Source organism: Vulpes lagopus, chromosome 1 (genome assembly GCF_018345385.1).
Source record: "Vulpes lagopus strain Blue_001 chromosome 1, ASM1834538v1, whole genome shotgun sequence".
NCBI lineage: Eukaryota > Metazoa > Chordata > Mammalia > Carnivora > Canidae > Vulpes > Vulpes lagopus.
In genome coordinates this window covers 160,883,912-160,909,584 of record NC_054824.1, presented here as the reverse complement: position 1 = coordinate 160,909,584, position 25,673 = coordinate 160,883,912, and the positions used below count along the sequence as shown (strand labels likewise).

The following is a 25,673-nucleotide window of genomic DNA, read 5'->3' as shown; positions in this document are numbered from 1 at the left end:
GCGGGGGGCGCGGGGCGCGGGGCGCGGGGCGCGGCACCGGGGCCGAGGGGCGGCAGGGGAGGAAGCCCAGGGGCAGAGGGAGCGCGGCGCCCCGAGGAGACGTCAGACATTTCCCAATCCCCGCTCGCCGCCGGGCGCCGCGGCGCTGCGGGGGGAGGGCTGGCGGGCTGCGGGACCAGTTCGGCGGCTCCGGGCGTGGGTGCGCCCCGGGGGCTGGCGGACGGCGTCGCGGGCCTCCCTCCCGGGCGTTGGCGGCCGGTGACTCAGAGCTTTCCCCGCGCGCCCCGCCCGACCCCGCCCGGCCCCGCCCCCCCGCGCGCCCCGCCCGGCCCCGCCCCCCCGCGCGGCCCCGCCCCCGGGGAGGAGCCTCGCCCTCGTCCCCGCCCCAGTCTCCGGGGCGGGCCGGAGCCCGAGGAAGAGGAAGGGGACGAGGACAACGAGCGACGGGGCGGAGGAGGAGGAGGAGGAGGTGGAGGAAGAGGAGGCCGACCAACAAGATGGCCCCTGCTGCAGGAGCAGCCTCAGCAGCAGCAGGTGGGAGGCCGGAGGCGACGCTGGCGGTGGCGGCGGCGGCCGTGGCCCGGCGGCCTGGGACAGAGTCAGAGTCGACGGTGGCGGCGGCGGCGGCGGCGGCTGCCGCGGCGGTGGCGACGGCCGCGGGGACTCGGAGCTGAGAGGAGCTGCTGCTCGGACCAGCGCGGTGAGCGAGCAGCAGGCGGCGGCGGCGGCGGCGGCGGCGGCGGCGGCCACGGCCCGGGGAGTGCGGCAGTCGCTGCCCGGCCTCCGTCGGGAACAATAGGCGGCCGCGGCGGGGAAGGGGCCGTCCCCGCCCGCCCTCCGCCCCTCGGCGGCAGCGGCCGGCCCCCCGCGCTTCCCCCGCCCCCCCGGGCCTCAGCCCAGCCGGCGGCGGAGGGGCTTGTCAGCGGCCGGCGTCCCGAGGCCTGAGGCCTTGGAGCGCGGCCGGGAGGGCCTGCAGGAGTGGGTAGGCCGTGGGGAGGTGCGGACGCCGCCCTGGGCGAGGGGAGGGGGCCCGAGGCTGCCCGGCCCGGCGCGTTCTCTAGGGCCTCGGGCGCGGTGCAGAGTGTGCGCAGGAAATGCTTTTTGGACCCCCGGCCCGTGGGGGTGGGGAGGTGCAGGCGGCGGTAGACGGGCACCGCCTCCGCGTCCCCGCACCTCGGGGCTGCCCCCTTCCCTGACCCCTGAAGCGCTCTCCTTCCTCGGCCAAGCGGGTTTCACGGGGTCTCGAGCTCCCTGAAGCTTCTGGAGATGGAGCCAGGTGGTCTTCTCTCTCGCTGATGGCGATGGGGAAATTGTGCATGCGGGTGTCTTAAGAAAAATTTTGAGTGCAACAGCAAAAAAAAAAAAAAAAAAAAAAAAAAAAAACCCATACAAGGTAAAACGTGATTATCGGTAAGGGAGGGGAGGGGAGGGGTGGAGGGCTGAGGGATGTTCTTAAAACGTCCCTTCGCTCCGGTTCTCTCTAAACCTGAGTTATGCCCACGTCCCGGGTGAGAGGGAAACAAGGGCTCTTTGGGACCAGTAATAATATAACTCTTGACATCCCAGAATAGTCCACGAAACTGGAAACAAAGCCACTAACTGGCGAGGCGAAGACAAATTGTAGTGTCTGAATAGGACTTTTCTTCAAACGAACCGTTTCTGCACTGTTTAATGTGCCTCATAAGAAATAACTAACAACATGAGCCCAGGATGGCCCTAACGAAGCATTTCTTCAGGAGAGAAGTGGTTCCTCATCCCCAGGCTAGAACTTCTTGCGCCCTGTCTCCTGTTTTAATTTTGCCTTTCAGTCTTTTATTCTAAGACTAACCGTTGCTTTGGGTTTGATATTTGGTTTCTAAAGCAGATGTTAATAGGATTTCAAAACTTCTTTGTAACTTTCAAAAACTGGAAACAACTATTCTCTTTTGAATGTTTAGGCTTTTGGAGAGGCATATAACAATTACACCCGGCAGTGGTGCCTGTAACTTCAACAGTTAATTGCGACAACACCTAAATTTAGTTTTTTTATGTGTGTGTGTGTGTGTGTGGCATCTACCTCGTCCCATTTCCATTGTTGGGGCGGGGGCGGGGGGAATGATTCCAGTTACTTCCATTCCAGTTTGTATGTAGGTTTGCAGATATTTATATTAAAATTGTTTGGATGCAGCCGGGAAGATTGCTTTCTACTGTTTAACATTCAGTTACTTGGTCCCTCAATTCGTGTTCTTGAAAGGAAAATTGACCTGTGCAGAAAAGATGCCAGTTAATGTCTTCCATCCAGTTTTAGGGTAAATTTCTACTTAGAATTGTCTGTGTTATAATTCGAAGCATTTTTAGTGTATGTGAAATTTAATGAGTGGCACTAGTCCTTAATTCTTTCAAGAGAATTGACTGTAAATATACTAACAGCCAAATAAACATGGAGGTTGCACTATCTTATTGTTGTTTAGAATTATAGTGGGAAAATATGCATAACTCTCATTTTATGCCTAGTGTAAATAATGTGGATGTTTTGACTTTAAAGTGATGGGGAAAGAACAACTTTCACATGGTTCCAGCTAATAAGTCTCAGAAAGAACACTTTTTTTTTTTTTTTTTTTTAAGTACTGGAATCCATAATTCCTTTTTATGCTGGATTTTGTTGGGTCAGCACAAAATGCAAGTAGAGTCTATCTTGTAATGACCTTATATTTATCTATGACCCTAAACCGTACAAATTCTTAAGTTGTAAGTGGGTAGTGTGCTTGGTTATTTAAAAAAAAAAAATCTTGTGTGAAGGACCAATTTGCCTCTTAATATCATTTTCCTGAAAACAAAAGATTTTTAAATGTGGAGGTTTTGTGTTTGGATGTTGGCTCAACAATTTATGGGTAGGGTCTGGGTCCCTATTTATGTTTAATTTTGAAAAATTTTTTAGAGAGTTCTAGTTTTAATAGTTGTCAAAACTATTTTAAGATATGATCCCCACATTGTCATATTTTTTCAATGTTTAATCCTATAATTTCAGTTTTTCAAGTAATATTTAAGAATTTCTCTAAGGTTTGGAACCATAGCTTAAGAATTAGATTTGAGAAAAAATTAGATTTTGAATTTTCTTGGTAATATTAAAAGTTACTATATATTTGATTAATTTGAAGAAATTTGAAAGGATTTTTTGTACATAAAAAATGAGTTTTTTAAAGCATCTCTGTTGAATGAGTAAAAATATTCCCATTTAAATTCTCCTATTTTGGCTGTAATATTGGTGTTAATTATTCTCATTTTATATATGAAGAATATGAGGCTAAGAGAAACTATGTAACTAGCAAAAAGGCCACATAATTAATAGGTTACAGAGCTTCCTCAAACCCAGGTCTTGTGGCATAAATTAGATGCTTTACTACTGCCACCATGTGTCTCAGTGTTTAGTTTTGAAGCCTCTCCTATGTTGACAGATTTCCTTTTTTTGACCAGGAACTATGCTTTGTAATACTGTACTTGCTTTTAGCCCTAATACCTTTCTATTAACATTATTTATACCCTGCCAAATATTCACTTATAAGTTCATGTGAATTACAAATGAAACGCTTATTTTTGTTTTTAGCAAATTTAAATGCTGTTGATCTAGTAACTCATCTATTTACATAGGAGAGATTTATGGCATTGCTATAATGGTTTCATGGCTTTAATTTGCTATGTAAACAATTACTAAATTGTGCCTTTGAACCATTTCATGGTAATTTAAAAATGATTTTAGTAACAATCAGGGATATTCAAGCTGGGTCAGCTAACATTTGAAATTCTTCATTTATAATTTTTTAAAGCCACAGATCATTTAGAATTCTGCAGCATTTTTTATGTCTAGATCTTAGGGATTCAAAATGGAATTTTTAGGGGGGCGTCTAATCAGTCTACTTTTGGATATATCTTGAGAGTGGTTGGTACTCAACAAAGTGAAGAATACACTGATAAATGATCCTTGTTTGGTGGATACCTTGGAGCAAGATGTTCTTTGGCAGGGTATACTGACCTGGTTTAGCTTTGGCCCTGTCAGCACTCAGGAGTTCAGGTATTCTTTGGCATTAGATTCAAATGGATTTAAATTCCCACATCAGTCTGTGTCATAACAGTCACAGTAGATTTCACAATTAGCTGATTCTGTAGGATGCTCTTGAAGATCTCTTGTTTAGTCCTGGAGTCTAGGACTAGGATTTGGATCAGGACTAGCCTTGGAGATTGTTATGGCATAAGATTAATTTTGTCTGGCATTATACAGAGGAATTTTTTTTTTATTTCAGAGTTTAAGTAGATTCTATATATTTTCAAGTGACCGGTTTACTAATCCTAAATAATGTCACCCTATATCCCCAAGACCGTTAACTTCAGCACAATTATTTATATCCATTATTGGTCAGATTTGTGCCTGTTCATTTCTTACATAATATTCTTGTTTACTCTTTATGTAATATTAGACACTTCTTATTAGTTCACAGTATTTTCTTAATTGGTTGAGGTTTGGGAAAAGAATTCTAGTAAAAAAATTTGTGTTGACCTTTTAAGCACAGGTTAGCTGACTGAAATTGTGACCTGCCAAGAAGGAATAAATATTTTAAGGTTCATTTATATTTTTATTTTTTTTAAAGATTTTATTTATTTATGGGAGACACAGAGAGAGAGTGAGAGAGAGGAAGAGAGGAAGAGGCAGAGAGAGAGACAGGCAGAGGCAGAAGCAGGCTCCATGATGGGAGCCCGACATGGAACTCAATCCTGGGTCTCCAGGATCATGCCCTGGGCTGAAGGTGGTGCTAAACCTCTGAGCCACTGGGGCTGCCCTCATTTATATTTTTCTTTGAGATTATTAGCTAATGTATGTCATATGTCATATGTTAGCAATATTTTGATGTTAAAGCATTTTAGCATTGATGTCAGTACTTAACTCTCTGATTATTACTATGGATATATGGTAATAATTTAACTTGTAATGCATCTAAAAATCCCCAAGATCTAAATAGCATTTGAACATGGTAGCAATGTTTTTGAAGAAGAGTTCTAAGGGGATCATTATATACATATATGTCCATATATATTATATATATATCTTAACATAAACAATTTTTAAATTAAGGTTCAGTTCATTGAACATAAAACTAGTTATTTTAAAGTAAGCAGTTTAGTAGCAGTATATTCACAATATTGTGCAACTACCACTGTTTAATTCCAAAACCCTTTTATCACCCCCAAAGGAAACTCTGTAACCATTAGGCAGTTACTCCCCATTTCTCCCTCCCCTTGGTCCTTAGCAACCAGCATTCTACTTTGTCTCTGTGGATTTAACATAAAATTATATTGAATCAAGATTAAGGAGCAGTACTATGTATAATTGAAATTGCAGAAAAAACTTTGGGATATGATTGTTAGGAATCAAAAACCACCTCATTCTTTGCATGCTTCTCTTGAGTACAGTAGGCAGGCTGCCAGGGACTCTTTATGGAAGAAAAGTTGAAAGTCACAGCAATTTGCAGTTTTAATTTTGATCATTCCAAAGGAGTTCTACTCAAACTCTCAGACTCATTTGTATTTCCTTATTGGGTTATGAGAATTAACTAAATTATAATGTTCTATACAAATATGAGCACTGGTATTTGTTAGTTTGTTCTCTATAATTTATTTGCCTTTTGATTTTTCTCTTTTTTATCTTACCCCTCCTTTTTTTTTTCCTTAATGTGTAGAAGAAACTTGAAATGTTAACAGACAAGGACTTTACCTGAGATTATATTGGAAGAAGATTTTTAGGTTGAAACTCTTTGATCTTTATGTATCTAACTTTATAATTATTTTATTCTGATAATCTTTTAGGATATGTAGAATTATAATTTGCCTGACTCTGCTTTTAATCCATGTTGAATAAGTCTTAAAAACCTAGGTTTTAGGGACGCCTGGGTGGCTCAGCAGTTGAGTGTCTACTTTTGGCTCAGGACGTGATCCCAGAATTTGGGATCGAGTCCCACATCAGGCTCCCTTCGAGGAGCCTGCTTCTTCCTCTGCGTATGTCTCTGCCTCTCTCTCTCTGTGTCGCTCATGAATAAATAAATAAGTCTTTAAAACAAAACAAAAAACCCCTAGGTTTTGGCTCTCTAGGTGACTCCCACCAAAAACATGGACGCTATTACTGAAGCAGTTGATTTCTGGCTTTTTTGATTGGTTTAGTTCATGAATCGAGAGAGAAGACTATTAGGCTTTTTTTCTTTCTGGAATAATGTACAGACTATTAGGCTTTTTTTCTTTCTGGAATAATATACTTGGACTTAAGCAAGTAAGTAAGTAATCTGTACTCCCAACATGGGGCTTGGACTCAAAACCCCAAGATCAAGAGTTGCACACTCTACCCATCCATGTAAGCCCGGCACACCCCTTTAAAAAGATTTTTTTTCTTTTTAGTAATCTCTACACCCAGAATCAAGAGTCGCATGCTCTTCTGACTGACCCAGCAGGTGCCCCAGACTTTGTAAATTTAGAATTGCTAAATTTGAAGTTTAGATTTTGGGCTTCGGAAATACTCATGTATCTTTATCTTAAATTCAAAATGGTAACCAGCCGCCCCCCCCCCCCCCCCCCCCCCCGCCCCGGGAATTAAATTGAGATCTTAAAATTTATGGTGAGAAGTGCAAAATAGGTTTTGTGTTATTAGTAAAGATTTGTAATAGTTACAGAAGATCAAGGTGGAGAAGAATATTTTAAATTTTGATATTAATCTCCTTCCCCCTCCTTTAAACATGATTTTAAGTATTCATATTTTCTTAGTTGTTTTCAAATGTCAGAGTTCTTATCAGACCTGATCCATATTATTGTTGGTGACCTTGATACCCCTCTGGCCCTAATCTTGGAACCAGAAGGGCATATGAAAAGTCACCTTATTGATCTCCCCTTTTTAAGGGTAAATTTACTTAGTTAAAAGAACAACTTAAAAAGTGATGAGAAGAAAGAATTACTTAAGAATATTTAAAAATCAGGACTCCTGGGTGGCTCAGTGGTTTAGCGCCCACCTTCAGCCCAGGGTCTTATCCTGGAGACCCGGGATCGAGTCCCGTGTCGGGCTCTGTGCGTGGGGCCTGCTTCTTTCTCTGCCTGTGTCTCTGCCTCTCTCTCTCTCTCTCTCTGTGCCTTTCATGAATAAATGAATAAAATCTTAAGAAAAAAAAAGCAAAAACGAATATTTAAAAATCAGTGGTTTCCTTTATAGTGATTTTTTTCAGAACAGTATTAATTCTTTGTAAATATTTCTTTGTTTTTATATATGCCTCATTAATTTTTATAGCAACATTGGAAAGCCAAGTATACTAAATTAATAAATTTAATCATTGGGGTGCTTTAGTTGGTTAATCATTGGACTCTTGTTTTGTTTTGTTTTTTTTAAAGATTTTATTTATTTATTCATGAGAGAGAGAGAGAGAGAGAGGCAGAGACACAGGCAGAGGGAGAAGCAGGCTCCATGTAGGGAGCCCGATGTGGGACTCCATCCCGGGTCTCCAGGATCAGGCCCTGGGCTAAAGGCGGTGCTAAACCACTGAGCCACCCGGGATGCCCCTGTTTTGTTTTGTTTTTAAATATTTTATTTATTTATTAGGGGGGTGGGCAGGCTCCATGCAGGGAGCCCTACATGGGACTTGCTTCCTGGTCTCCGGTATCACGCCCTGGGCTGAAGGCAGCACCAAACCGCTAAGCCACTGGGGCTGCCCGGACTCTTGGTTTTGGCTCAAGTCACTATCTTGCAGTCCTGAGATTGAGACAGAGTGAGGCTCCATGCCCAGTGTGATGTCTGTTTCAGATTCTTTCTCCCTCCCCCTGTCCCTGCGGCCCTATGCCCACCCTGTGCTCTCACACCCATTCATGCATTCTCTCTCAGATAAAATCTTAAAAAAAATACATTTAATCATTAAAATAACATCTTTAAATGAGGTGATGTTTAGAGATCTATGCTAAAAAATACGGTTTAGTGGAAGATTTCTGAATGAAATAGGATGATTGTATTCTTAGCTTTATTATAGAATAGTAGTTCATCTTTCCAGGTCCCAGTTTAGAATAGGAAGTATACAAAAAGACTTAATTGTTACAAGATTAATAACCTCATCATCTGCACTAAGGCACTGATTTAGGAGCTCTCTTGGTTTGTACATAATTCTAATAAATTTGATTATCTGTTCTTTAATCCCATAGCAGATTAAAAGGTGCAAATTAGCTGTGGGAGTAGAGGCACTGTAGGTAAAAGGGACAGCAAGGGGGGGGGGGGTGACAGGGAAAAAAAAAACTCATTAGCTTGGGGCCATTTAACATAGAAACAGCACCTCATTAGACTCTGTGTCATTAATTGATTATTGTATTGTGCTGTATAACCTATTCCTGATGATAAATTCATTGTGGGAAAATTTAATTATGTTCAGAATTTTGGGAGTCCTAAAAATATTATGACATAAGCTTTGGAGTCAGAAATATCTAGGTTCCCATTTTTTATCACTTAAGCTTTATGATTCTTCATTTCTAAAAACAAATGGTAATACCTTCCTTTAAAGATTTGTTTTGGGGGCACTTGGGTGGCTCAGTCAATTCAGATAAGCAACTTATTCGATTATCTGCTCAGGTCATGATATCAGGGTTGTGAGACTGAGCCCTCCTTACCTCAGGCTCTGTGCTGGGTGTGGGCCCTCCTTGAGATTTTCTCTTTCTCTCCTCCTCCCCCCTGCTTGCGTGTGTGCTTCTACTCTCTAAAATAAATCAAATCTTAAAAAAAAAAAAAAAGCTTTGTTTTGAAGTTTGAGATAATATACATCTTTTTATTTATTTATGATAGTCACAGAGAGAGAGACAGAGAGACAGAGACAGAGACACAGGCAGAGGGAGAAGCAGGCCCCATGCACCGGGAGCCCAACGTGGGATCCCTGGTCTCCAGGATCACGCCAAAGTGATCTGGGCCAAAGGCAGGCACTAAACCGCTGCGCCACCCAGGAATCCCAAGATAACGTACATCTTTAGTATAGTACCGGATACCTAGTACTCATTCAATAAATGTTATTTTCCTCCTTAAATTGTTTAACAAAAATTGTTTTAGAAAGATACTCATCTAGAATATTTGAAATAGTTTTGCTACTCAAGCTACATATAAATTGCGTAGTTTAGGATGAAATGTATGTGTACTTTTTTTTTTTTTTTAGGTTTTATTTTTAAGTAGTCTCTGCATTTATTTATTTTTTTTATTTTTTAAATTTTTTTTAATTTATTTATGATAGGCACACAGTGAGAGAGAGAGGCAGAGACATAGGCAGAGGGAGAAGCAGGCTCCATGCACCGGGAGCCCGACGTGGGATTCGATCCCGGGTCTCCAGGATCGCGCCCTGGGCCAAAGGCAGGCGCTAAACCGCTGCGCCACCCAGGGATCCCTAGTCTCTGCATTTAGCATGGGGCTTGAACTCACAACTCTGAGATCAAGAATCACATGCTCTACTGACTGAGCCAGCCAGGTGCCCTATATATGTACTTTTGAAGTAGTGGTTAGGAATGAGATACCATTCTCATTTTCTGTCCACATCAGTCTTTCATTAATACGGATCTGTGCTCTTCAGTACTAGCTGCTAGATACAAATGGCTGCTTAAATGTAAAATTTTTAATAGACTTGATTTCTTTAGAGCAGTTTTAGGTTTATAGAAAATTGTCTTGAAGGTGCAGTTTCCATATACACCTTCCTTTCAGTTACCTCTATGAGCATCTTGTATTAGTGTGGTGCACTTATTATAATTGATGAGTCAATGTTGATAAATTGTTATTAAATTCCATAGTTTATATGAAGATTCACACTTTGTGCTATATAATTTTATGAATGAGATTGTTTTCTTTCACTTAGCAATGTAACATTTAAGTTTTTTCTGTGTCTTTTTGTGGCTTGGTAGCTCATTTCTTTTTACTACTAAATATTCTATTTTATGGATAAATTTAAGTTTTTTTTTTAAATTTTATTATTATTATTTATTTATGATAGTCACAGAGAGAGAGAGAGAGAGAGACAGAGACACAGGCAGAGGGAGAAGCAGGCTCCATGCACCGGGAGCCCGATGTGGGATTCGATCCCGGGTCTCCAGGATCGCGCCCTGGGCCAAAGGCAGGCGCTGAACCGCTGCGCCACCCAGGGATCCCGATAAATTTAAGTTTTAATTAAAATCAAATAAAACCTAAAATTTAGTTCCTCAGTTGCACCAGCTATGTTTCAGTGGCTCAATAACCACATGTGGCTCGTGGTTACCATATTGGAAACTGAAGACAAAGAACATTTTCAACATCTCTGGAAGTTTTATTGAAGAGTGCTGATGTAAACTATCCTCCCAAGGTCCAGTTCTCTGGTTCTGTTCACTCTCACAGAAAACTTACCTCTTTACATGATCTCAGCTTGTCCTCAAGTCTACATTTTCAATGCTTTGTGGCTGGCAGCCCTGAACTTTACATAATAAAATTTACTCCCTGCAAGAAACAGCCTTTCCAAATAAATCTTGTCCATTAACGGTTTCCTCAGTTTCCTATCAAAGTATCATCTTTTACTCATCTTTTACTCCACTTTTCTGTGTTCTAGAATCTGGAGTCACTTTTTCTTGTTTTTCTCTAACTTTTTCGAATATTTATCAAGGATATACAGATCTCAGAATAAATGGCAGTAGTGAGATTAGAATCTAATTGCCCAATATTAATACTTATAGATCAAAACTATAGATTTAATAGTGATACTATTCTTTATTAGAATTTTAATGGAATAAAATTATCCCATTTAGCTGGTTTCTTTCTATATAATTCAGTTATGATGGGAAAATATTAAAAAATATTTTTGAGTATGAGTCATTTTAGATAATGAAAATTAATTTCCAGGACTATTATGAATTAGCTGGTAAGGGTGAATAGAGTTGAACTGAACATTATTGGTATCCAGAATTCTCTTTTGGCAGTTGGATTTACACTTGGATTCTATTCAAACTACATTTTAATCTGTAAAATCCAAATTGGTTATCACATGAACCTTTATCTTCCTTGTTAAAGTTTCCAGAGCTTGAAAAGTGGAGAGCCTTATGTCAGACTCTTTTGCTTTATTGTGTTTGGTTCTGATTTTACCTTCCCTGTATACTGGTCATTCCTGGCTCAAAATTCTGTTTTTGTGGTGACATGCTGTTAAAGAGTTGTAGGCTTCCATATTTAAGTGCTGTATTTAAAAAAAAAAAAAAAAAAAAAAACACCAAAAAACATGCACCTTGGATTTTTTTTTTTATTAATTTATTTATTTATGATAGTCACAGAGAGAGAGAGAGAGAGAGAGAGAGAGAGGCAGAGACACAGGCAGAGGGTGCAGGCTCCATGGCCCGGGAGCCCGATGTGGGGTCTATCCTGGGTCTCCAGGATCATGCCCTGGGCCAAAGGCAGGCGCCAAACCACTGCGCCACCCAGGGATCCCTGCACCTTGGATTTTAAGCTTTGTTTTGAAATGCTTTCCCAATAATTAGTCTTTTAAAACCCATGTTTTATATGTCAAATTTTACATTAATTACTCCATTGAAATAAGTTTTTGAACTGTTTTGATTGAACGTTCTTTGCTTAAATTTACTTTTCTTTAAATTTATCAGAGACTGAAATGTAAGGCTCTCCATATATTTAGAAAAATTGAGTTATAGGTTCTATGGATTGACTCATTAACTGAATCAATTTTTTCAGAAATGTAATTTTAATATGATAGGTCTGTAGGTCTGCAGTTGATGAAAACCTGTTAATAAGGGCAGAGAAGGCCAATTTATTTTCTTTCTGTTGCTTTTTTTTTTTTTAAGGATGGTTTTGTGAAATAATAAAATCCTTAGAATAGATAATCTCTAAATGCGTTTAGGAGCAATTTAGAATATCACAAAGGCCAGAGTAGATAATGTTCTTATGAGAGCATCATTGAATATTGAAGTAGTAGCACCTGGTTTCCTAATGATTAACATACGTTAGTTAATTCATTGTACTCAGTGTCAAGATAAAACTCAACAGTCTCTTAGGTGCATAATGACAAAATGGTAAGGGGGGTGGAGGGGAAAGAAGTAGGGAGTAAAATCCTGTCAATAGATTCTCCACATTTGGGAAAGATTTCAGGTTCAATTGTTAATTTTTTTAACTCTTTTTTTTGTTTTTAAGACTTTTTGTAGAGCAGTTTTAGATTCACAGCATAATTGAGAAGAAGGTACTTAAGTTTCCCATATACTTCCTGCTGTCAAACATGCACATTATCAGCATCCACCACCAGAGTGGTATATTTATCGCAAAAAAAAAAAAAAAAAAAAAAAAAAGATTGATGAATCTACATTGAGATATAAAGTACATAGTTCACATAGGGTTCATTCTTAGTTGGCACATTCTGTGGGTTTGGCAAATGTATGATGACAAGTATTCATGGTTATAGTATCATACAGAGTATTTTCTTTTTTAAACAATTTTTATTTATTTATTCATGATAGAGACAGAGAGAGAGAGAGAGAGAGAGAGAGAGAGGCAGAGGCAGAGACACAGGAGGAGGGAGAAGCAGGCTCCATGCTGGGAGCCTGATGTGGGGCACTATCCTGGGACTCCAGGATTGCGCCCTGGGCCAAAGGCAGGCACTAAACCGCTGAGCCACCCAGGGATCCCCCAGAGTATTTTCATTACCCAAAAAAATCCTGTGTTCTGCTTACTGATCCCTCCTCACCCCAACTCTTAGCAACCAATGATCTTTTTATTGTCTCCTTAGTTTTGCCTTTTCCAGAATGTCCTGTAGTTGGAATCACACAGTAAGTAGCCTTTTCAGATGGCTTCTTTCTTTTAGCAATGCATTTAAGTTTTGTCCATGTTTTTTGTAGCTTGATAGCTCATTTCTTTTTAATGCCAAATAATATTCCATTGTCTAGATGTACCAGTTTATTTTTACATTCACCTACTGAAAGACATCTGGTTGATAGCTTCCAAGTTTTGGTAGTTATGAATAAAGCTGCTGTAAACATCCATTTACAGGTTTCTGTGTAGTCAAAATATTAAACTCCTCTGGGTAAATAGCAAGGTGAATGACTGTATGGTAAGAGTACATTTAGTTTGTAAGAAACCAACAAATTGTTTAAAGTGGCTGTCCCATTGCCCTGTTCTATATATATATATATATTTTTTAAGATCTTATTTATTTATTCATGAGAGACAGAGAGAGACACAGAGACATAGGGAGAAGCAGGCTGCATGCTGGGAGCCTGATGTGGGGCTCGATCCCAGGACTCCAGGACCACACCCTGAGTGGAAAGCAGACACTTAACCGCTGAGCCACCCAGGCATCCCTGTCCTGTTCTATATCTTTGCTACCATTTGGTGTTGTTGGAGTTACAGATTTTGGCCATTCTGTTGGGTGTGTAGTGGTATCACGTTTTAATTTGCATTTTCCTCATGGCTTTTGATGTAGAATATCTTTTCATGTTTTTATTTGGAATACAATTAAATTTCATTTCAGTAGGCTCCATACCCAGCATGGAGCCCAACATAGGGCTTGGACTCATGACACTGAGATCAAGAGTCAGACACTTAACCAACCGAGCCATCCACGTGCTCTAGAATATAATATTGTATAATTGGAATCAGACAATATATACTCTTTTCCGATTAGCTTATTTATTCTTATCTTTTTAATTTACCACTTCACTTTTAGTTTTCCTAGCTTATATATATTTTTAAGGATATATTTAATTTTGGAGACACTTTATTCTACATTAATTGAAAAATTTATTGTGTGGTGATACATCCTGCTGTCTTAATCCCATTGCCATTCAGCTTTATCTTTTATGTGAATTGTCCCAAGTTGACTATCTTTAGAAAAATGAGACTTGTTACTGTCAGGCAGAGTAGTAATTTTTTTCAGTCATTGAACAATTATTGAGCAAATATATGCAATGCAACATACAACAATACGGACTTTCTCATTTCATATTTCTCAGAACCATGAGAGGAATACCTAATATATGCTGTGCTACAAAGGATTTCTTGAAAGAACTTCCTGAACTAAGTGGGACTTTAGGATGAGTAGAGGTTTAACATTCTAGATTTAGGGGACTACTTGAACCAAACAAGACCTAGAGTGAAAAAGAATATATTGTGTGCAGGGAAATTTGATATGTCTGTTGGTAAAGAATAAAATATGAGGCAGATAGTGATGAAAAGTCAGATTGGAGGGGTAAGTGGGGGCCACATCCTAAAGATCTTTATGGCATGTCAACTACTTGATCTTCTTCAGGCACCATCAAAGAAATTGTTGTTGATGTTACTTGTTTTTTAAATTGAAGTATAATATATATGGAATTAAGCATGTCTTTAGGGGTCTATCTTGATGACTTTTTAAATATATACACTTGTAATATACCAGATCATTACCTAGACCAAGATATACAGGGTCTCTAAGAGCACTTAAGAATTCTTTCTTCTTTTTCCCAGACAATACCCTCCCTACTGTCACCCACCTTTCCTAACAGTTATTCTGACTTCTAGCACCATGGATACTTTGCCTCTTTTTAAATGAAGTCATGCATCATGTATTCTTTTTCCTTCCTCTATAAATTAAATCTTTCAGTAGGTGCTATTTTGTATCTGGCTCTGTTTATTATAATATCTGTGAAATACATTCACCTTATATGTAACATATCAATCTTTTATTATTGCTATATAGTATTCCATTGTGTGAATTTATTATAATTTATCCATTCTATTGCTGGTTATTTGGGTTGTTTCCAGTTTGTTTTGAGCTTTTTATGAATAAGGCCACTATGAACGTTCTTGTATATATGCCTTTTGATGGACGTAATTAGTCCTCTCTCTTGTAAAAATACCCAGGATTGGAATTTTTTGGATCATTGGTAGACTTTTTTTTTTTTAAAGATTTTATTTATTCGTGAGAGAGAGAGAGAGAGAGAGAGACAGAGGGAGAAGCAGGCTCCCCATGGGGAGCCTGATATGGACTCGGACTCGGACTCGATCCCAAGAGCACAGGATCACGCCCTGAGCCAAAGACAGATGCTCAACTGCTGAGTCACCCCGGTGTCCCTCATTGGTAGACTTTTGTTTGGCCTAAGTAGATGCTGCCAGTTTTCCAAAATGGTGGCCAACTTACACTGCTGTCAGCATTGTATGAGCTTCTAACTTCTTTAGTATTGTTTTAAAAATTTTAGCCCAGGACACCTGGGTAGTGCAGTTGGTTAGGGATCTGACTCTTGGTTTCAGCTCAGGTCATGATCTCAGGATTGTGAGATCAGGTTCTGTGTCAGGCTCTGTGCTCAGTGCGGAGTCGGCTTGAGATTCTCCTTCTGCCCCTCCCATTCATCCTCACTCTCTTTCTCTAAAAATTAAATACATGTCTAAAAAAAAAATTAGCTCTTCTGGTGTATATGGAGGTTGTATCTGTCATTTTTTAACTTAAATTCCCCGCATGTATAATGGTAATCCTTTTAAATTTTTTTCATTTATTTATTTGGGAGAAAGAGAGAGCAGGAGCAGGGAAAGAGGGAGAGGGAGAAGCAGATTCCCCGCTGAGCAGAGAGTCCAATGCAAGGCTCAATCCCACAGCCCCAGGATCATGACCTAGCCAAAGGCAGATGCTTAACCAACTGAACCACCCAGGTACCCCTTGTAACGATACTCTGTAACTTCAGTTGGCATATGGTATGCCTGTTGGCCATTTGGATATCCCCTTTTGTGAAATGTTTGAGTCTATTGTCCATGTTTTTAGTTGAGTTGTTTGTTGTGGAAGTAAAACATAGGTGAATGACCAGTAGCTGTGAGGAGGATAGAGGAAGACAAGAATAATGTAGAGGCAGATTGGTTCAAAGGTTACTACTATGATCCAGATGAGAGAGACTGTGGTCTGTGAGAGCAGCGTCGTTGTTTCTTTAAGGGCTGCAAATTCACATCCTAGGGCACTGTCTGGCGTACAGTAGGTTCTTAGTATTTTTTGAGTGAATAAATATGGGTCCTCAGAGAAGTAGAGATGGAAAGAATATATGATCCATTTAAAATAAAGTGATCAAGTAAGACTCTTCATATGGGAATTAATATATTAAGGCTTAAAGGGAAATGAGAAAAAAAGGTTCAGGATTGGAATAGTGGGCAAACTGATCTTAATTCCTTAAGATGAAAAAGCAGAGCTCCCTGTTTTTACCAAAAAATGTAATAATATTTGTACATAATCCATTTATTGTGCAATCTAGAGCAGTTAGACTTACCTCAGCCTTTATTCCTTGCTGTCTGAAACACCCATAAATATACTGCACTAACCTGAGCATGAATTTAATCTCCAAAAGGTCATCATTATGTATTTTGAAGGAAGTGTTTTGTGTTTAATTCTGACATAGTAGCAACAAATTAGTGAATTCTCTAACAGTAGCTAACTACTTGGGAATCAGCAAAATATCTTCTTTTACAATTTTTACCTGTTCCAAACCACTTTATATAAATAAAATACATTGTAGCTATATATAAGCTTCTTGTTTGGAGGCCATGTAGCAGTTTGTCCATTTTTTAAAACTCAAAATGAAATTTTTGTCAGGGATAGCAGTCTAGAAATAATTCTAAGTTGGAAAATGAATCCATACCTCTTATTCTGTTGCATTACTTTTCAAGCATGTGTGCTTGAAAATCACTGAATTGTTTTCTGGAAATAGTGTAAATTCTTTCAGATGTATTCTGTAAAAATAAACAAAGTAATGTCAGTGCCTGTAAGTCTTGGTTAGTAGATTATGGGGACAATACATTTTATTAATACTAATATTTTATTATTGTTGCACATGTTAGAACATGTCTCTAATGCAAAAATTCCTTAGGCCAGAGCATACACTGAAGTATCACCCAGCTCTTGCATCCCAAGCATGTTGTGGCTTACCTATTCTGAATATATCTTCCTGTTTTCTCATTGTTGCCCAGTTCTAGAATCAGTCAGCCCTATGGTAGCCACCAAGGAAGTCCAAGGCACAGGCTCCCTGGAAAAAAGATAGGAGCAAGCAAAAGGAAAGAAGTGGGGATTATCAGTGTGACATGCTGCTTTGTTTTTTGGAGTAAAGAGGTGACTCTTGGTTCTCAAGTTTTGTTATTGACATCTGGTTTTTGTTTCTAGTTCAATACCAGAAATCTGCTGATAGTCAAAATCCAAATGTCATCACTGCTTCAAAAATGACTTTATAAAGGGTGGTTTTCTAACTAATTAGTTTAACTGGAGTGTTTTGTAGCACTTTAAAAATATAAATGTAGAAAAAAATCTAACAAATACAATGCTAAATGAAAGAAGCCAAAATACAGAAGAGTATATACTGATGATTCCACTGAATAGAGGTTGTTTTTGTTATTTTTGTTATTTTTATTTTATTTTTATTTATTTTTTGTTGTTTTTTTTTCTTAAAGATTTTATTTATTGATTCATGAGAGACACACAGAAAAGCATGTTCCATGCAGGGAGCCCGATGTGGGACTTGATCCCGGGACCCCAGGATCACGCCCTGGGCCAAAGGCAGGCACTAAACCAGAGTCAACCAGGGATCCCCCACTGAATAGAGTTTTTAAGCAGGCAAAAACTAATCTATGGTATTAGAAGTTAGGATAGTAGTGACCTTTGAGGAAGAATAAAGGAATAATGATTGGAAGGGCTGGTGAGGGGACTTTCTGGGGGTAATGTATATCTTGGGTATACAGTTGACCCTCAAACAATTATGGATACCAACCCCCCCATGTGGTCAAAAATCTGCTTATAGCTTTTGACTCCTCACAATTTAACTACTAATAGCCTACTGTTGTCCAGAAGTCTTACCCATAATGTAAAGTTGATTAACATATATTTTGTATGTTATATGCATTATATACTGTATTCTTAAACCTAGAGAAAAGAACATCAGAAGGAAGGTAAAATAAATTCATAGTATTGTATGTATGTTATTGAAAAAAGCCATCTGTAGGCAGGCCAGTACCAGGGGCAGCCCTGGTCCTGGGATGGTAGTGTTCTACAGCTTGGTGGCCTTGGTTCAGGAGGGCAGCTCCTGGGTGGCTTGCTGGCTGTGGCAGAGGCCTGGAGGCACAGTACAGCTATCCTGTCTTGCCATATAGCATTGACCTGCGCTATAAGGAGCTGTGGCCATGTGTAAGTGTAGCTGGCCTCCTAGAGACTCTGGGCCCTGAGTGCTGTTGGGTAGAGGCTGGGGAGTGTGCCTGGTGAGGAACCAGTGCTTGGAGGATTGGAAGGTTGAGGGCCCTGGATGTGATCCTCCTTCAGCTTAGCCTTCTGCCTGCCAGCCCCCTGGTGCTTGACCCAACCCCTCATGTACACATTCCCTTCACCCCGTCACCCTCATGTACACATTCCCTTCACCCCGTCCCAGGGCACCCAGGGGCTGCTGACTACCTCCATGGGTTTCCCTGGGTTGCCAGGGCAACGGGCACAACCTCTGTGTCAGTTGCCTTTGTTTTGTTCTATGGAGACGGGTTGGCAGTTTTAAGTAAATGCCTTGTGGTTTTTGCTGTTAACTCTTTTTAAAAAATCAGTATAAGTGGACTCATGGAGTTCAAACTGGTGGTGTTCACAGGTCAACTATACAGGTCAACTGTAGAGATACGCTTACTTTGTGATAATTCATTGACCTGAACATTCTTGATCTATATGCCTTTCTGTATGTATGCCATACTTCAATACATATTAAGTATCTTAAAACACATATAAAGTTAAGATTCATTTTCTATTTTAGTCCTCTGATTATTTCTCAGTGAAATGTCCTAATGTTCTTTGGGATTCTCTCCAGAAAACATAGAAGTTGCTGTAACCTAATTTTTTTCTTAAATAAACTAGTAGGCTTAAACAGTTCCAGGATACCTGTACTAAATCTACTTTATTTATTTATTTATTTATTTATTTATTTATTTATTTATTTATTTATTTATGATATAAGATTTATTTATTCAGAGAGAGAGAGAGAGAGAGGCAGAGACACAGGCAGAGGGAGAACAGGCTCCATGCCAGGATCCTGATGTGGAACTCGATCTCAGGACTTCAGGATCACACCCTGGGCTGCAGGCGGCGCTAAACCGCTGCATCTACTTAATTTAAAAGTAATCATGCTCAAATTAAACTGCAAACAAGGACCATTTAATTTAGATTTTTAGTTTTAGCTAATAAAATAATTATTAATATGTGTAATTAAAAATTACAGGTGTTGAAAATTAGAAAACATTTATTACAGTGGAAAATCTACAGGCTTTAGAGTTGGACAAACATAGGTATGAATTATGACTGGACCACTAAATTAGCTGAGTTTTCTTTCCTTCATTAGTAAAGATGATAGCTATCTCTCAGGTTATTGGAGAATTAAATGCAATCATCTATAAGTACTTGGCACTCAAATCCCACAGTTTGGGGATGGAAAGGGAATAGATTTGGAGAGTATATAAAGATAGTTGTGAGTAGGTAAAAAACAAGTATAACCTGCTGAAGATCACTAATGTGAGGAATGGTAAGGAAAGTTAAGTCTTTAGGTTATAACCAGTAAAGACTAACAACATCCAACTTGGGAACCTAGGAATCTATCAATATTAAGAATTAATAATTTAAAAAAGAGTTAATAATGCTTCTCTGGAACAGCAGCATGGAGGATTGTTAGTATAGATAACAAATGTATTAAGTTGTAATATAGTAAAAAGTTTTAGATGGATTTAAATTGAGCCTAAGTGGAACATGTTTTGTCTAGAGGATTTGTTGTCCATGCTGTGCTTTGAAAGTATTACCAGTGACATACTTAAATGCTTTTCCCCTTAGTTACTGTTAATTTATGCTGTAGGATTAAGAAACTAAATTTAGGAATGTTGTGTTTATGAAGGTACTTCAAAATATTAGTAATTTTTAGGGTCATAGAAAAAGGATAGGTAGATACTCACTTTTTTTAAAAGATATAATTCAATTGAGAGAAACTGTCAAATTCCAGGGTCAATATTACATTCAATATTACTGTATTCTCAAAAGACTATGATGAAATTTAGAAGTGTTCTGTTGTTATATCTTAATTATACAGTTATTATATATCTATCATGGAGTGACAAACCACCCCAAAGTTCATGGCTTAAAACAGTAACTGTTTTATTTGGTCACACTTCTGAGTCAGATTTGGAGCAGGATTTAACTGTGTGTTCTGTTGCTAGTCTCCACTGAGGCCACTTATGGAGCTTCAGTCATCTGGCAGCTTAGATTCGGACTGATTGCTCTTGGGGTTTGAGCTTGGACCGTTTTTCTCTGTTCTGTTGGTTTTACCTTTGGGGACTAGTTCAAGCTTCCTCACATAGTGGCACCATGTTCCAAGAGAGTGGGGGTAGAAGCTGCAAGGTCACTTAAGGCCTAACCTCTGAAACTCCTCCAATATCACTTCTGTTCCATCCTACTATTCAGAATAAGTCAAGGCCATCCAGATTCAAGAGGTGGGGAAATAGACCCACTCTCTTAATAGAAAGAGCGGCAAAGTCAAATTGCAAAGGAGGAATTTAGCAAACTGACACACAAAATGATTTAAAAACCTAAGGAGACAGTCTTACAATGGTAAAGATAGACACACCAGGGTTGGAATCTAAACTCTACCAGCCCTTACTGGCCGTGAACTTTGAGAATATGGTTTAACTTTTCTGAGCCCTGTTTTTCTCAAGGGTCTAATAATAGTTTGCAAGGTTATTAAGATAATAAAAAAATAGAATAGTGTCCTTTTTAAAGAATATTTTAACCATAGTAAATGCCATTATTTTAAAACTTAGCATTCCTTATAAGTCTCCATTTGCTTATATTGAACCTATGAAAATCTCCTTCAAAGATAGGAAAGCCAGCATAGCTTGCTTGTAAGTGGTATTCCAAATGCCCTCTGAAAGATAAAGTTGGGTGTTTTTTCTGTTTGCCAGCTTTGATATATTAAGACTCATTTCTCATGTTATAAATTGTTTGCCTAAAATAATGAAACAAAAACCTGGATTTTATATTTGAGTTTATAAACCTTGAGGTGTCTTATTTTCTTCCAAAATGGAAATGTGTGTGTGTGTGTGTTCATTGGGAAAAGGAACCACCAAGATCTTTTAAGATTGCATTTATACCTCTTAAACTAATTAATGTTACAGTTCAGGGTATAAAACACTTTAATTTTTTATCTTTTTAAAAATGTATTTTTATTATTTTTAAGCTCTTAATGTGTGATTTATAAGTTTCCATTCTATAATGTGTAGGGGAGTAATTGTCTAAAATTGGCATGATTTGCTACCAATGTAAATTCAGAGTTTATATTTTGGCCACAGTTTGTCATTATGCTGCTGATGTTAAATATCTCGTTTTCTCCCCAGTGTCTTAAAGTGGAAAGTAAAATTATTGATTTGAGATTTTTCTTTTTAATTTTTTTTACTGGTTTGTTTTTTAAAAATTTAGCTCTGTATAATTAACATACAATGTTATATTAGTTTCAGGTGTACAATATAGTGATTGAACAATTTTGTACACTAGTAAGTGCTTGTCATGATAAGTAGTAGTGTTAATCCCTTTCACCTTATTTTACCCATCCCCACACCCACTTCCCTCTTCTCTTTATTTATTTTTAAAGGTTTTATTTTTTTTTTTAGAAAGAGAGAGCACGAGCAGAGGGAGGGAGAGGGAGAGAGGGACAACCAGACTCCTCTAAGTGGGGACCCCTACACTGGCTTGATCCCAGGACGCTGAGATCATGACCTGAGCCAAAGGCAGACACAACAGACTGAGCCACCCAGGCACCCCCCCTCTTCTTTTTTAACGTAGGCATTTAAAGTTGTAAAATTCTCTCTAACCCTTGCTGTAGTTGCATCTTAAAAGTTTTTGTATGGTATGTTTTCCATTCATCTCAAAATATTTTCTAATTTCCCTTTTGATTTCTTATTTGACTTCTTGGTTATTTAGGAGTATGTTAAATTTTCTATTTGTGAGTTCCCCAAATTTCTTTCTGTTACGGTTTGTAATTTCATTCCATTGTGTTCAGAGAATATAACTTTTGTGATTTCAGTCCTCTTAAATGTATTGACACTTGTTCTATGATCTACCGTGTGGTCTGTCAAAGAATGTTCCATATGTACTTGAAAAGAATTCTGCAGGGTAACTGGGTGGCTCAGTGGTTGAGTGTCTCTGCCTTTGGCTCAAAGCATGATATCGCATTCCTGGGATCAAGTCCCACATCAGGCTTCCCGCAGAGTCTGCTTCTCCCTCTGCCTATGTTTCTGCCTCTCTCTCTTTCTCTCATGAATAAATAAATAAAATCTTAAAAGAGAAAGAAAGAAAGAAAGAAAGAAAGAAAGAAAGAAAGAAAGAAAGAAAGAAAGAAAAGGATTCTGCTTTTATTAGGTATTCTCTGGATGTCTAAGGTCTAGTTGGTTCATAGTTGTGTTATTCAAGTCCTACAAATCCTTGTTGACCTGTGCATACTTCTGAATGTTAAGGCCCTAAGTTTCTTCCCTAGCAGCTAGCTTTCCATCAGCTCAGTTGGCTTTATATTGGGGAAAACAAATACTCCAGCTTGATAGGTTTACTGATGTATATTGGCTTACATTTTCTGTATTAAAACCATAGAGAAAATAGCAAGAGAGAAGACAAAACAAAATTTCTCTGATTTTAAGGAACTTAGTCTAGTTATAGCCTAACTTTGCTTTACTGAGAATACTATTAACAGGGGTACCATAGTTAAGAAATCTAGTAATATTGATAAGAGATGTTGCTAACCTAAACTTAGGTATTGGGAATGAGTAGGAAGGTTTCAAGAAACATTAAAAAATAAAATGGTAGGACATGGTGACTGATTAGTTGAGGGAGAAGGGTTTGAGGAAAAGGGAAGTCAGTGATGATTCCCCATGTTTCTGTCAATGGATAAGTGACTCAGTCATTGACATGAGGAACAAAAGGTTTTTGGTAAGGTTGAAATTATTTGAGATACTAGTTAGACATGGATGGCTAATAGCCTACTGATTGTATGGCCCTGCCTGGCATTCAGAAGAGAAGTCTGACCTGAGATATAGGTTTGGAAAATCATCAGCATTATAGTTGGTATTTAAAAGCTGAAAAATACACAAAATCTCTCAGGGACATTTTTTGAAGGAAAGAATTGAGAAAGGAATTCTGAAAACCACATACATTCCAGAGATGGGCAGAGAAGGAATAGCCCTCAACAGACACACAGGAGTGGCCTGCCATTAGTGGAATATCTGGACAGTATGCCATTATAGAAACCTGAAGGGCAGCATTTGCAGGAATAACTGGTCAACATTATTAAATGCTATATCAAGAAAAGATAATTACTGAGATTTAACTGTTGAATTTCAAAAGAAGGTTGTTGATGTGCTTGCTAAAGAGTTGTTTCAACATAGTGGTTGGAGTAGAGTGGTAGTTTTAAAACTGAAAGGTAAGGTTACAAGTAAAGAATAGAGCCTAGGAAGAAAAAAAGGACAGGGATTTAATGACTTTAAAAAAAAAAATAAATGTTATGCCCAACGTGGGGCTTGAACTCATGACTGATGAGATCAAGAGTCTCAGTTCCACCAACTGAATTAGCCAGCTGCCCCAGGTTTTTTTTTTTTTTTCTTTCTTTTTTCTTTTTTTTTTATTTATTTATTTATTTATTTTTTTTTCTTTTTTCTTTTTTTTTTAACTAAAGGTCTGAGACAGGTTGGAGTTAGAAATGTGGGTTTTTTTTAAGCTCCTCTGAATAAGGATTTAAGCATGCTGGTAGGAAAGAACTAGTAAGGGATAAGTTGAACAAAAGAATTATTAGTGCTGCCCCTCAAAATGTCTCAATTTCATTGTAATTAACAGTCTGAAATAATGAATTTATGGGGGACAAGTTAGATTTTCTTTTCCTTGTGAGCTTTTACCCCTACATTCAAGATTACTTAGTACTTGCCAATCAGATTTGTCATTGTGTCTCAAAATAACTTGTGCAGACTGGAGGAACAAACTTCCTGTTCTCAAAAGGAGCCATTATTGTAGCAGCAGGAGAGATTTCAAAACGTGATCTGAAAAACTAAAGTCTGGTTAAAATATTTGGCCTAGGCACTAAAAATCATTCATGGATATTTTTGTGTTGGGACTGAGTTACCTTTATGTTTTAGAAAGGAGGCCAAATTAAGGAGACATCAATTTTTACAAAGAAAGCAACCAATATCAGAAATTTGCATTTAGTTTGAAAGCAGTGAACAAGATAACAGATCAGCTAAAATGTGTAGCGTAATCCAAAATATACCTGATTTTGGTTATTAGTTCTTGTTGTGTTGTTCATGTTTGGAATACATTGAATATATTGAATTCGATCTGTGTAATATACAGCAGAATACTGTATGTAATAATCTCAATCCTAATGAAAAGCTGAAAAAATACAATAACCTTTGGCTATTTGCTACTATGGATGGGTAAGTTTTCCTTGCTTGTTACCTCACAGATATTTTCAAGATGACGCTTTTCTACCACCTCTTAATAACTGGTGATGTCCTTTTCAGTGTAGCACATTTACACACAATGCATAACTTTATGTAGGATAGAAACCTGGAACTTGAAACTGTACACAAAGTTGGAAGTTGTCGTTCACTTTATAGAAAGTATTATTTCAAACTTCAGGTCACACAGCTTCCCCATGAATGGTTTTATCTTTCCTTACTGTTTCTTCTAAATTTGGCATTAACTTTCAGATAGAAATGTTTCTTTTTGTCTTTCTGAACACTGGGAAAGTAAGCCAGCTAAATGAATCCTTTGCTGCTTTCTCAGCCCTTCTGTGTTAAGTTGTATCTTTCAGGCTTCCCCCCCTCTAAATCAGAAGCTATTCTTTTTATACCTGTCCCAAGTATTTGTCCATTTGTACTAACATTACTATATAAATTATATTAGTTATATCTAGACTGTTGCGTACAATATAGGGTTACAAATTCACATATTTTGGGAAGAGAGATTTTTACAATCAAAATTAGATCTTTCTTTACAGGGTATTTTTGCCGAAAAAACCTTGAGGTTCCTCAGAAATCTCAGCCTAGTGTTTCATCTGTAAGTTAATTGATACTTTGCTGAGAATTATAACACTGAAAAGTGTTATAATAAGTTATTATTGATCTTCCTTTTTGTTTTGATTTCCTGTTTTTAGCTTCATTTTTCAAGTTGGTTAAAAATGTTCTGATATTGCCCCATTGGTTGCTATGGAAATGTTCCAGAGGATGGAAAATTAAATTAAGACCAAGAATAAAGGATTAAACTCCTCTCATAGGGCAGGCTGAGAGGAGATCCAAGATTTTGTTCTTATAGACAATAAGGTTTTATTTAATATATCTTTCTCAGGACAATTTATACTTCAGATTCACTTAAGAGCTGAACTGTGGTCTCAGTCCACAATTTATTAGCTTTAGGCAAGTTATTTAATGCTGTTGAAGCTCAAGCATTACCTATAAAATGGGCATGAAAAATGCCTCAGAGCAGTGACTGGCCCAGACTAGATAACTTGATGAATTTTATTTCTGTGTTTCTCCCTCTAAATCAGAGGCAGTTTAAATGAACCCATATAAAGGAGATGATACTACAATTTTAACACTTTTTTGAATGTCAGTTTTAATATATTTAAATGACATCTTCAAAGCAGTGTAATTTAGC

The 25,673-nt window shown here is 38.5% G+C and overlaps 1 protein-coding gene across 3 annotated transcripts in view; it reads left to right on the top strand.

Moving 5' to 3' along the window:
• The first annotated feature begins 437 nt into the window (after positions 1–437).
• Positions 438–25,673, top strand: part of RC3H1 (ring finger and CCCH-type domains 1) — a 79,758-nt gene continuing 54,522 nt past the window's right edge. For 2 of the 3 annotated variants that reach the window (XM_041753463.1, XM_041753449.1), the window contains exon 1: positions 570–700. The gene's annotated coding sequence lies outside the window, so the exon portion shown is untranslated. Of the gene's footprint in view, positions 535–569; positions 701–25,673 lie in introns of those variants that run through there. The other variant, XM_041753455.1, reaches the window with a different exon arrangement.